This window comes from Cetorhinus maximus, chromosome 20 (assembly GCF_964194155.1).
Source record: "Cetorhinus maximus chromosome 20, sCetMax3.hap1.1, whole genome shotgun sequence".
In the NCBI taxonomy this organism is placed as follows: Eukaryota; Metazoa; Chordata; class Chondrichthyes; order Lamniformes; family Cetorhinidae; genus Cetorhinus; species Cetorhinus maximus.
In genome coordinates this window covers 90,039,552-90,052,431 of record NC_135898.1, presented here as the reverse complement: position 1 = coordinate 90,052,431, position 12,880 = coordinate 90,039,552, and the positions used below count along the sequence as shown (strand labels likewise).

At 40.4% G+C, this 12,880-nt stretch overlaps 1 protein-coding gene across 5 annotated transcripts in view; it reads right to left on the bottom strand.

Annotated features, from left to right (window-relative positions):
• slf2 (SMC5/6 complex localization factor 2) overlaps positions 1 to 12,880 on the bottom strand; it is an 83,274-nt gene that overhangs the window by 56,171 nt on the left and 14,223 nt on the right. For 2 of the 5 annotated variants that reach the window (XM_078565140.1, XM_078565141.1), the window contains exon 1: positions 373 to 558. The exons of 2 other annotated variants lie outside the window; for them this stretch is intronic. The gene's annotated coding sequence lies outside the window, so the exon portion shown is untranslated. Of the gene's footprint in view, positions 1 to 372; positions 559 to 1,928; positions 2,181 to 12,880 lie in introns of those variants that run through there. One more of the 5 variants, XM_078565138.1, reaches the window with a different exon arrangement.

Below are 12,880 nucleotides of genomic sequence, written 5' to 3'. Positions count from 1 at the left end.
GCACCGTCAGAAAGCAAAACGCCTTGCCTCAACTTAGGGAGCCAAGGCAACAGAAACAGGTAATTGAAAGACACAAGATCTACCCATCATGACTTTCAGAACTGGCAGCAATAGCAAAGAGATTGGACGCCATAAAAAAATGATACTTAACCCTCAAATTGTCATCAATGGAGACCCGGTACTGGACTGATTGTATTGAACAACTAGACCAATGCGTCCCTAACCTGCTTTTATTGAAAAAGTCAATGGCACCATTCTAGATCATGTTAAAGTATGTTTAGCTCTTTTCCATAGTCGATGACTCTGTTTCAGATGTCTCAGCTCCCTGAGCTGTTAAACTTAAGTTGTGTTTTGCCTCCAGGTAGCACTCACCCAGGTTGAGCGCCTCATCATTTGGAGCACCAAGACTCGTCTACCTCCTAGGATGTTGTCTCCAGTGCTGCAGAGCCCATCACTAAAGTTCCCCAGTCAGTTTGTCTTCTATGTCAGAGGAGATAAACATGACACTTCATAAAACTGCAAACAGGTGCTTCCCTCTGATTTGTGGCTGATAGTCAACAAGTTACTGCAATTATCAAGAATAGATCAAAAAAAAAATATTGCAGACGCCAGAAGTCAAAGTATAAATGAAAAGCTAGAAATGTTCAGATCAGGCAGCACTGGTAGAAAAACAGCCATCGCCTTTTCAGGTCTCTGACCCATCCTCAGGCTGGAAAGTATCTTAGATGGACAACATCGAGAAAATACTCCACCTTGTCAGGTATAACTTCTTCCTCATCCTCCTTCTGTTATTCACACAGGCTGTGCCTCGTGTGTATTTTATTTTTCTCTTAGGAGAAGAAAGGGCAGATAAAGCGTGCCACTTCTACCATTTAAAAATCTCATTCACCAGTCAAGTATCTCACATGACATTGTATGTCCACTATTTTTTGACTCTCTCATTTTCCTTCCCTTGCTCGGTTCTTTTTCCGGTTGTTATACATCTGTAATATCGTCCAGGTCGGAGAAAGAATTTAAAACACAAAATACTGGCCTGCTTTGCTCATTGATGCTGGCTGACCTGCTGAGTTATTTCAGCTTCTTCTGTTTCGATCTTCACAAATAGATTGATTGGTCAGGAAGAAAGGTCTTTGTAAACATGGGGAAGGAAAGATACACTTGAATGTCCCAACAGCAGTCAAACAGCATCAAGTGCAATATCCTTAAGCGGTCAATCGCACAAAAATTTGCAAGCTAACTCACTGCATAACTATTTGAGAAAACCAAGCTTTCAAAAAAAAATCGCAGAAATTCTTCAAATTCAATCCATGTTCTTTGCTCCCTTGCAATGCAGTTGAAACATATTAGCTTTCTAATATATTGGTAGACAGAGGCTGATAATGTATATACATATTATCACTACTTGCAACCAGAGCTTCAATATTTCACCTTATACAACTGTGCTCTCAAACCACAATCTAAGTTTGAAATTATAACATGCCACAGTGTGTTTTACACAATTCATGTGAACACATGAAAATATACCTTCTTGACGTAAAACAGTTTCTAATAAATGTCACTACACTACTACAAATTTTATGTCATTTATCTGTAATAAAGAAACATGAACAGGAAACAAAATATCTCCTTAATACTTAAACATCTTCTTCTCGCAGTCACTTCTTGCCATAATATGTTTTTTCTGGGTCGCTGTAACAAACGTAATCGAATATCAGTAGCAAAACAGTAGTGACACAAAGCCGTACAGCTCCAACAACAATAAAATTCGGCAACAGTGGAATTATACTTAAGAACCAAGAGAACAAAACCAATAGTAAGGGAAAGATGCAACACTTCACCAGCTCCAGCAGACAAACCACTGAATTGCATTAAGTCTTAGAATACAATAATCCAATTATTTTTCATACAAGATAAAGATAAAAACTGACCAGTATCCATGGAACTGTACTCCAGGATAGAAACAACAAGGAAGTGTAGAGGACAAAAAAAAGTGAGTTTCATTTTAAGTTCTTCCTTGTTTTAAAATGTCACCCACGATACTGCAGTCAGCCTGCCAGGGCTAACACTAAACGTAGATTACAACACTAGCCTACTCCTCCCCTGTAATTTGATTATTTCATAAACAACCAATTGAACACTGACAAGCACGACAAAGCTAACGATTGCATCAGTCTTCTTTCTTATTGCTGGTGTCGATGTAGAGCAACAGCTATAATTTTACATTCAGGCAGTTAAGCCAAATAATTGTGTCGGGAGTAGCCAAGTGTAGCACTGTGATATCTCCTTCATGTTTGTGTTGCATCAGGCGCACAGTCAAGGGACGTGAAGCCATCTGGGGTCAGAGCACACCAGAGGGAAAAGAGTACTCGGTGGGGGGAGGGAAACTGCTTCTTTAGGATTGCTTTTTATAGATAAGTGCCATACAACCGGGTCTCCAACCAGCATTCAAATACACAATTTTTAAATACAATGATAAATATCACAATTCCCAGAGGAAAGTGATGTTAAAAAACAATCAGAAATATACAACAGCTGGGTTAAAATGCTGTTCTCAATGATCACAAGTTGACCTGTCATCAGGTTGTTCAAATATTGCAGAACATCCAATTCAATGGAGAGCAAGGTCATTTGTCGTGGAGGGATAACTCTGAAACCAAAAGCTCCAAATCCGATCCAAAGTGGAATCCTTACGATGAAGCTATATCAAAAGTGACTCAATGAATTCGATTAACTCATTACATCAGATGCCAAAGGCAATGAAGTTGACACTTTTTAAAAAGTTGAGTATGATTAAAAGTATTCTTGTAGAATTAATTCATCCAACAAAAGTGCCATATTGATTTAATTTGAATTACCAGTGTTATCTTTTCTTCACATTTCAAAATGGTGATAATCTATACCAACAGTTCACATTTTATACTTGGCATACAAGTCAAACCCCGTTTTTGGGAGGATTTTTTTTGAGGCTTCAAAGGTTGACTTGTGTCATGATTTACGGTGATTGAACATTTACTTGAATACATCTGCCAAGCTCAGTACTTGAAATCACCAAGGGTGATTCAGAAGCAGAGATCAGAAGGCTTTCAGGACTCAATCACACGCCTGTATTAAGGCAGTAGAGGAGAAGAGTTCACCTCAGCGCACAAACAGAAATATCCATTGCAGGATATTGGTAGAGTGTTGAACGAATACTTCACATCCGTCTTCGCCCGAGAGAATGGGGATGATGGTATGGAATTCGGGGAGAGAGACTGCAAGGTTCTTGAGCAAATTGATATAGGGAGTGACAATGTATTGGCAGGCTCAAAAGTGGATAAATCTCCAAGTCCGGATGATTTGTGTCCCAGATTGCTGAGGAAGGCAAGGGAGGAGATCGCAGGGGCTCTGACCCAAATCTTTAATTCCTCTCTGGCCACGGGGGAAGTGCCAGAGGACTGGAGAACAGCTAATGTGGTTCCGTTATTTAAGGGTTGTAGAGATAAGCCAGGGAACTACAGACCAATGAGTCTCACATCAGTGGTAGGGAAACTATTGGAGAAAGTTCTGAAAGAGAGTATCTATCTCCACTTGGAGAGGCAAGGTTTGATCAGGGATAGTCAGCATGGCTTTGTCAGAGGGAGATCATGTCTAACAAATTTGATTGAATTTTTTGAGGTGACCAGGTGTGTAGATGAGGGTAGTGCAGTTGGTGCAGTTTATATGGATTTCAGCAAAGCCTTTGACAAGGTAACACATGGGAGACTTATAAAGAAGGCAAATGCACATGGGATACAGGGCAATTTGATAAGGTGGATTCAAAATTGGCTTAGTTGTTGGAGACAGAGGGTGATGACAGAAGGATGTTTTAGTGACTGGAAGCCAGTGTCTGCTGGCGTACCACTGGGGTCTGTGCTGGGTCCCCTATTATTTGTCATTTATATAAACGACATAAATGATTATGTGGGGGGTAGGATTAGTAAGTTTGCAGATGACACAAAGATTGGCCAGGTGGTTAACAGTGAGGTTGAGTGTCTTGGGCTACAGGAAGATATAGATGGGATGGTCAAATGGGCAGATAAGTGGCAGATGGAATTTAACCCTGAAAAGTGTGAGGTGATACACTTTGGAAGGAGTAGTTTGACAAGTAAGTATTCAATGAACGGCATGATACTAGGAAGTTCTGAGGAACAAAGGGGCCTTGGCGTGTGTGTCCATAGATCTCTGAAGGCGGAGGGGCATGTTAGTGGGGTGAAAAAAGCATATGGGACACTTGCCTTTATCAACCGAGGCATAGATTACATAAGTAGGGAGGTCATGCTGGAGTTGTATAGAACCTTGGTGAGGCCACAGCTGGAGTACTGTGTGCAGTTCTGGTCGCCATATTAAAGGAAGGATGTGATTGCACTGGAGGGGGTGCAGAGGAGATTCACCAGGATGTTGCCTGGGATGAAAGATTCAAGTTATGAAGACAGGTTGGATAGACTTGGGTTGCTTTCATTGGAGCAAAGAAGACTGAGGGGCGACCTGATCGAGGTGTACAAGATTGAGGGGCGTGGACAAGGTGGATAGGGAGCAGCTGTTTCCCTTAGTTGAAGGGTCAGTCATGAGGGGACACAAGTTCAAGGTGAGGGGCAGGAGGTGTAGGGGGGATGTGAGGAAAAACTTATTTACCCAGAGGGTGGTGACAGTCTGGAATGCGCTGCCTGGGAGGGTGGTGGAGACGGGTTGCCTCACATCCTTTAAAAAGTGCCTGGATGAGCACTTGGCACGTCATAACATTCAAGGCTATGGGCCAAGTGCTGGTAAATGGGATTAAGCAGATAGGTCAGGCGATTCTCACGTGTCGGTGCAGACTCGATGGGCCGAAGGGCCTCTTCTGCACTGTGAGATTCTGCATACCTACCATGCTCAAACAAAGCAAGAACAAGGTCAGATACATAAAACAAATTTATCTAGTTGTTTGCTGCCCTCTCAACACTCAGCCTATTGCACACTCTTAATAATGATACCCATTAACTATTCAGTATTAGCTAAAATCTAACCTGCATTCTTCAAAGGTTGCACGTTAATCTATGCTCATCCAAATAAATTTGCCAGTGCCAGAAGCTGCTTAGAGTTGACAGAGATGCGGATGATGACAATTAACATATTCACCTGTCATTGAGACTTGGTTGCTGGCTGACGAGAAGCTATTCCCACAGGAGTCAGATTATCAGAAACATTTATTTTTCCATTAGAAACTTTCTGAAGTAAAGTAATTAAAACCTACCTTCTAAATTCAGAGATTGAAAATGTAAGTTAACCTCACTTTCTCACCTCTGAAGTGTCACACTTCAAAGCAAAATTAAAGATGACAAGACATCTGGTTCATGCCCACATCAAATCACAAGTAAACTTGGACACTTGTATGCTTATTGTCTTTCACTAGTATTTAGCCAGAACTTGTTTGCATAGATTTAAAGTGTTATTCCTAAACTTGCACCGGATGAACATCTTGATTTGCTTTAAAATGCAGGGGATCTGGGACCTGCTTGGACAGGGCAAGCAACTGTACAACTTCTTGATCAATCAGATTGAAGAATTGTTAATGAACAGTGCAGAGTCTGAACCAGGAAGTGTCAGTTGAAATAATTCAACGTCAAATGTGGTATAGAAAGCAAAATAAAGAGGGGGGGGGAAAAGGTAAAAAAGGATTGAGAGAGACACAAAGAAAAAGTGAAAAAAATTAAAATCTCCACAATAATTAAACTCTGAAGGAATAATACTCCACATTGTAAAGTTCATTTTCAGTGCCAGAGAAGCTGCTTGGCAGTAAGTAAGATTCATCATATTAAAAATTTACTTAAACTGGAACAAGCTTCAAAGTTTTCTGGTGAGTTTCGCATATCTATCTATCACGCGAGTACATGAACTTCACTCCATTCCAAGCCTTTCAATGCCAAGTCTCTAGGAAAGATATCAATATAGTGCACTTCTGGAGGAATGGGGCAACTGGAACAGCAACTTCCTAATTTCCACATTTAGCTGGGCATGTGCTGCCCCAGAAGTGATGGTCTAATTTATGATTCTGTAAGGTGAGTGCTGTTAGCTTCACCACTATTTCTACAGCAAAATCTGCCCCATTATTGATCTTTGATGCGGCCCAACAAACATCACAGCAATTGGGTCAATGTCCCCTTCTTTCCTTTCCCTGAAGACAAAAACCCTGGCAAAGTACAGTTCCATGGCTAACAGTGCTTTGACATCAGCACTCATTTGCCAAAACTTTTCTTATAGCACCTTTAACATAGTAAAACTTCCCTAGGCACTTTGCAGTGTCAGTTTTTTTTCTGATGCTCCTAAGTGACAAGATATATTACAACAAACAACCAAAAGCTCAGTTAAAGTTATTAGCTTTAAGGGATGTCTTAAAAGGAGAGAAAGATAAAGACAGAAGTTTAAGTTACGTGGGCCTTGTCTGTTGAGTACATGCCTTCTAGCTGCCATATTTGGATATATGTACACTTTCCAGTAGGGGAAGTAGCATTGACCACTTTACCCTCTTGCACCTAGGGTATGAGGTCAGTATCACTGTTCCAGCTGAGAGGTTATGCAACACAGAGCAGGGAATTGAAATTGAGACTTTCAATTCCTGTATAACAGTACCACATCACTCAACCGTTAAGTACTCTGGCGAATCTTTACAAGTGATCAACATACACAACTCAGATCTTTTATGTTAACAGAATAGAGAATGATAGTCAGCATGGAAACTTAGCAAAACAATTAATTTAGAAAGAACTTTAAAAGATGTTAAAATTGAAGGGATTACATAATGTGATTTATCCTGATCCTAGTTAACAGCAGTAAAATATTGCTACCAACAGGATAAAAAGTGCCAAAGAAACCTTTCAATAAAGCTCATAAACCTTAGCCAAAAAATCTTAATATGAGCAATGCTAATCTATTGGCATAGAAATGGTCATTGAAGGTACAAATATTATGATCTAACGCTGATGCATTACAATATGTGAATATATCAATTCAGGTTTACATGTGCTTCAGCTTGACTCTATTCATAGGATTCCTGTGGGTTGGGTTGCTGCTTCAAATGACTTGCATTTTTATAGCACCTTCAATGCAAAATACACCCCACATCTTCAAGGGCTGACATAAAGATGGCAGGTGTGATATACGAGATGTATATTTTTATATTTTTGTGATGTTTTCTGTGTAGGAAACTGTGGGAGGTGTGTGTCCAGGGTTAATTAAACCAGGAGAAGGTTACTCGAGGCAGATTGCGACGTCTACGAGAATGAAAAGGTTAAAGGTGTTAGGGTTTGTGCATTTGTAACGAGGTTATGATGGAGTTGAGTTACAATAGGTTGGATTTGAAATTTGCATTTTGAAATAAATTGGGAAATTGATTTTTCAGCTGTTGAATTTCAAAAGGGAGTTCAAGGTAATAGGGAACATTTGCCTCTTAACATGGGTTCCATGAGTAAACAGGGGAAGGTACATTAAATCTTATTGACCCAAAAGTAAAGGCAAAATAGAAAATATGAAAGTTCTTATATTTGAAGAATTGGAGTTTCAAAGAGGTTTGAGGACCATGGAACCTGAGGTGAAAGGGGTTGTTCTGTAAGACTGTTTTAAATGTGTAACTTTTATCTTGTGTACTTCTAAATGAGTTACTGGAGTTCTATGCTTTTGAGGTCAGTAGCTCTTCCTCATTTTCACAATAAAAAAAAGCTTATGATAACAAGACAGCCTTCATTGCGGGGTCTGGCTTGCTCAGCAATAACATCAGCTGTGGTTGTAACACAGGTGTCAGTCCAGGATGGGAGTGGAGACAGAAGAGATGGTTTTCAGAAGGTTTAGGTGGCAACCCTAAAGAATAGAACCGAGACAGCTAAAGGCTCAACCACCAACGGTTGAGCAGAGGCGAATTGCACAGAAGGTCACCTCAAATGAAACGAATGTTCAGAAGCGTATATTGGTGAGAGCAGATCACAGGGATAATGGGGGGCAAGAATGTAGAGGAAATATGTGGACAGGATGTTGAATTAAATGCATTTGCGAACACGGAATTAATTGGAGTTTTAGGAGGTGTGCATGATGCGATTTAGTAACAGCAGCATGGGTAGTCAAGTCTTCAAGTGATAAAGGCACATACAAGGAAAGAATGGACTTGCATTTATATAGCACCTTTCACAACCTCAGCACATGACAAAACACTTTAACACCAGGGTAGTCTTCCCTAAATGCAGGCATGATTGTAACGTAGGTACGGAGTTTTTGTGACAAAAGGGTTGGTGTGAAGTTGAGCGTATCAATATTATAAAAGACAGTGAGCGATCTTGGTGACTGGATGTCAGGCTCAGCTCAAACAGGCCAATAAGGCTGAAAATGATCTGGTTCAGCCCAAAATGGGACTGAGAGGAGGGGAGGAATCAATGGCAAGAGGACTCAGTTTATGACAGGCAAAGGCTTTGGCCTTAATTTTCAACTGTAGGAAAATCTGATTTATCCAAGAGTTGAGTCACCATGAACAGGAATTTTCCCAGAATTCTGGTAAAATTCTTCCTTCGACTAACACCAAAACAGATTAATTGATTGTTCTCTTTACTGCTACCTTTGGTATGTTGCTGTTCTAAGTCTATCAATCCCTTTGAGGAAGAGGGCAAACAGGAAGCTGATTGTCAATATGCAGTCATATGCTTTTCTACGTCTGCAGGCACTTGAGGCCATGGGAACATTAATTTGAATACTTTTTAATTTACAGCTGGATTTTGAATATTGCATCCACAGACTGGAAATTGAATCCAGACAATAGAAGCTTTTGGGATTAAGGGAGGTCCAGCTCTCATGAGGGCTCAGCTCATGCAGCCAGCATCTAAACTGGGTCGTACAAACTGGAAGATGCCAGATTGGTTCCCAGCCCAGCCGGGGTGGCACTTGGATCACAACAGCCTTTAAGTGTCCCTGAGATGTGGAAAAACACAAGCAGTATACCTACACCTGTGCTATGAAGGACACAATAGAACTGGGTGGGGGGTGGGGGGGTGGGGGTGGGGGTGCGAGGTGGTGGGGAAGGGGTGGCTGTGAACCAAGAGTCAAATAGTCTGACAATACTACCTGTATGAGAGGACTCAAATAAAACCATTTGGGGAAGATTCAATAGTAAGTGCCTTTGAAGACAGGGAAGGATAAGTTGAAATGAAAAAATTGAGGAGGAAACAATTTCATTCAACACCATCAGAAACAGGAGGGATGTGTTTAATTTTAATCAAAAGCATTGCTGCTTGAAATTATAGCAAAACCACCTTAAAAACAGGCAGTAGTTGCTGTTTTGACAACAAAAAGAAACTTTAAATAGGTAAACGATGCTAAAGTGGGTGGGAATCATAATACTCAGGTAGCCAGCTACTGCTCAACTAGCCAGCTACTGCTCAACTGTTAACACAAAAAAAATCACAGTATTTAACAAGGCTGAAAAAAACAGTACTTAATGCTGGGAAAAAATTAAAAACTTTTACATATCTTCATTTAAAAGTCAGGATTATTCATCCCTTTCAGGCAAACACAGTACCTCCTAGCCACAGAATCACACAAGTACTCTTATACTACAGGAGAAGCACAAGATCACTACCAAATGCGCACACATCACACTCCTCCACAGATTAGAACATAAATCAAGGACAATGTCTCAACAAACAAGGGACTCAGTAAAAGCCTATAAAGCTATATATTTATTGTTAACTTCAGGCTAACTCAGCATAGGCCAATCTGTGGAGCAAGAGGTAGCATTGTAACCAAGGAACTTCTGGTGAGGAAGAAATGAGAAGTTTCCCTTCCTATTGCAATGCAGTGAGCCCCCGAAAAGTGCTATATAAATGCAAATCGCTCTTTTTTCCCCTCCAAGTTACTTTTTCACATTCTGCTCCTTTTTTTCCTGCCGACTGTATTTTCCTCTCTTCTGTCAAGGACGGCCTTCATGCTGAGGTATGATTCTAGAGGCAGCTGACAGCCTCTGGTATCTCAGGATTCTCTCTGCTTTCAATTTTTGCTCTGAGACCAATGCCAAAGTGTCCGATGGCAGTGACTGCAGTAGTCTCAGCAACTGTGGAACAGTTTACTACAACCCTGATCACAAAGATATGCCCAAAAACAATTGAATGTGCTCATATGATATGATATGACAATATACAATCACTGTCTGTAGCAGGGCGTAGACAAGCTGAACCAAAACAGAAGGCTGCCCCAGCTGAGAACTTACCCAGAGGCAACGGATCAGACCTGATATTCATCTGTACAGCTACACACCACGAGTTGCACTTACCCGCTAAACTACTGAGATTTTCAAAGTATTGCTTTAATTAAGGCAGATATAATAAAACAAACTATAATTGTCTGATGATCAAGTCCCACAGTACTGCCACTCCAGCTCAAAATGACACAAATTTAATTCTGAAAATAGCTTACAATAGATGTGATAAGAAGTGATTTAGCAAACTGTCCTTTGACTCCTGGGACCTGGGTTCAAAATTACACCTCAGCACACTACAGCAATCCAATTCAACCTTGTAGACTTTCAACAACTTGCACTTAATCAGCACCATTAATGAAGAAAACATCCCATGGCACTTAACAGAAGCTTATCACGCCAAACTATTCAGACTTCTCATGCTGCCTCCAGGGCACTCCTGTAAACACACCAGCTGAACACCCTGCTAAAACTAACTGAATTAAGCTATGGATAGACTCAAGACCTGTCAGTGTCTTCTACTCCACCTCATTCTATCCCCAACATCAATAGCTTAGAAACTCCTTGCCTCCGAACCTTTCCATTCTCTTAAAATAATCAGGCTTTGAAAACTAAAGTTTAGTGTCATCTAATCACAATTCTCTTTGCTTTATCTCTTTTATTCTTCTCAGCTTGGGGTTTACATCCTTCATTGTGATTTCCAAATTAAGAATATATACCTTGAATTTATTGGCCATGAACAACGCAACATGCCCAAGCACTAGCTGACTTATGCCTTTGCCTTAATCCTCTCCCGGATTTATACAACATTGCTCAAGCATCGCCTGCTCTACAATAAAGGCTACACTTAAAATAAAGTACTTCATTGACCATTAAGTGTTTTGGAATGACTTGTAGTTGTGAAAAGTGCTACATAAACTTAAGTCGTTGTTCCCTCTTACTCAAAGTGAGTTACAGAAAATAAACCATTGCAACACAGCCAGCATTGACCACTTTCTTTGCAGATGTAGATTTTGTGTTTGATACATCAACATTCATATTCTACGTGCACATAAGATGTATCCTAGGGCAAGCGATAATAAAACATATATACAAGCTTATCTCAAAAAAAACTGACTATATTATAGCCACAAACTTTTAGTTTCCATTGCAACTGAAGCTTCATTTCAGACTGCAGTTGCAAATTCAAAGGAATGATTTTGAACAATACATTTGAGCAATGAGAAAAAAGACTTGTAAAAGCAAGTGCCTGCCAACAATTAGACCTTATTCTCATTATCTCCATGCAGTTAAAACTGAAAAATGTACAAGCAGCTTATCTCTGGCATTGAAAAACTGGAGGAAGCTACTGATAGCTGGACAGATTCCAGTAACATGAAGAATTAAATATCCAAAACTATGCCTTTTACATTACACAACTGCCATGGCACCCACTGACAAGGATCACAAGCAATTATTTTTTTTAATCAATAAAAGTTGCAAAAAATGCACATTAATAATGAATTGCTGCAAAAAGGCACATTGCAAGAAATCAATACTGCTTGTTCATCCCACACCCAAATTACCAACGTTGATCCAAAGAGGATGGCTGCAGCTTTGCCAAACAAGAAAATTTTGATTCCTCTAGATCCCAATTTGAAATGTCACATTAGGCACCGGAGAAATAATGAACGGTGAGAGTTATCAGCACAGAACACGAAAGCTTCCAAACTGCAGTAAGATTAAGAGGAGATTGAGGACAGAACTTTTGGGTGCACTTAAAAAGCAGGAGCAAATTTGGAGTCTATATTGCATACATACTGCAGATGTTTTGTTTTGTTGGAAGCTTTATCATGGTTTTTAAATTACTAATGATATTAAATCAGTTGGAAAGGATCCATGACATGCCAACTGCACACAATTTCTTGAAAACAGAAAATTCTACAGCCAAGTGAACCACTCATTTCCAGGGTTCTTCAGATTGATGCAACTAATGTCCCTTAACGATAAAATTATCAGAGAACAAATGATCCCAAGCCACACTTTACTTGCACAATCCATTACCAAATCTCCAGAGGAATAAGATAATATAGCTTTTCACACTAGGCAGCATTTTTGAGTTATGAAGATCTGTTACCCTAACACCATGTTCAGTTTCTCTATGCCACCTGAACATTAGCCTCATCACCAGTGTAGTCACGAGAGGCAGTGGTCTCATTTATTTAAGGCTGCGTTTGCTGCCAACACCGTGCATGCACAGTTGTATGTTGATGGTAGGTCCTGGTTAGCAGCCGCCATCAGTATAGGGGGTGATGTGCAGCAGGGCTCATCCGCAGTCATCACTGTCCCTGGCAGCAGGAGAAGAGAATGTTGTGCATTTCTAGCCTGGACTGAATGATGGATTTTAGAAACTCCTTTTACAGGGGGTTAGAATGGAAGAATTTGCAGACAGGAAAGTAAAATCTTTTCCTTGTGGGGTATTTTACTGCGCTCGGCCTGGTCAGTGTTTCTAAACTCTGTTTCACTATCCCAGCAATGCAAGTGGATTGCAGGTTGCTGTGAGTGTCCAACTATATTGCTCTCCTCATTCTTCCCCCTCTGCCACACAGAGTTCCAGGCTGCAGCAGTGGCGTCACTGGATTTCTGTCCATGCACAGACAGGTATTGGCAGCCATC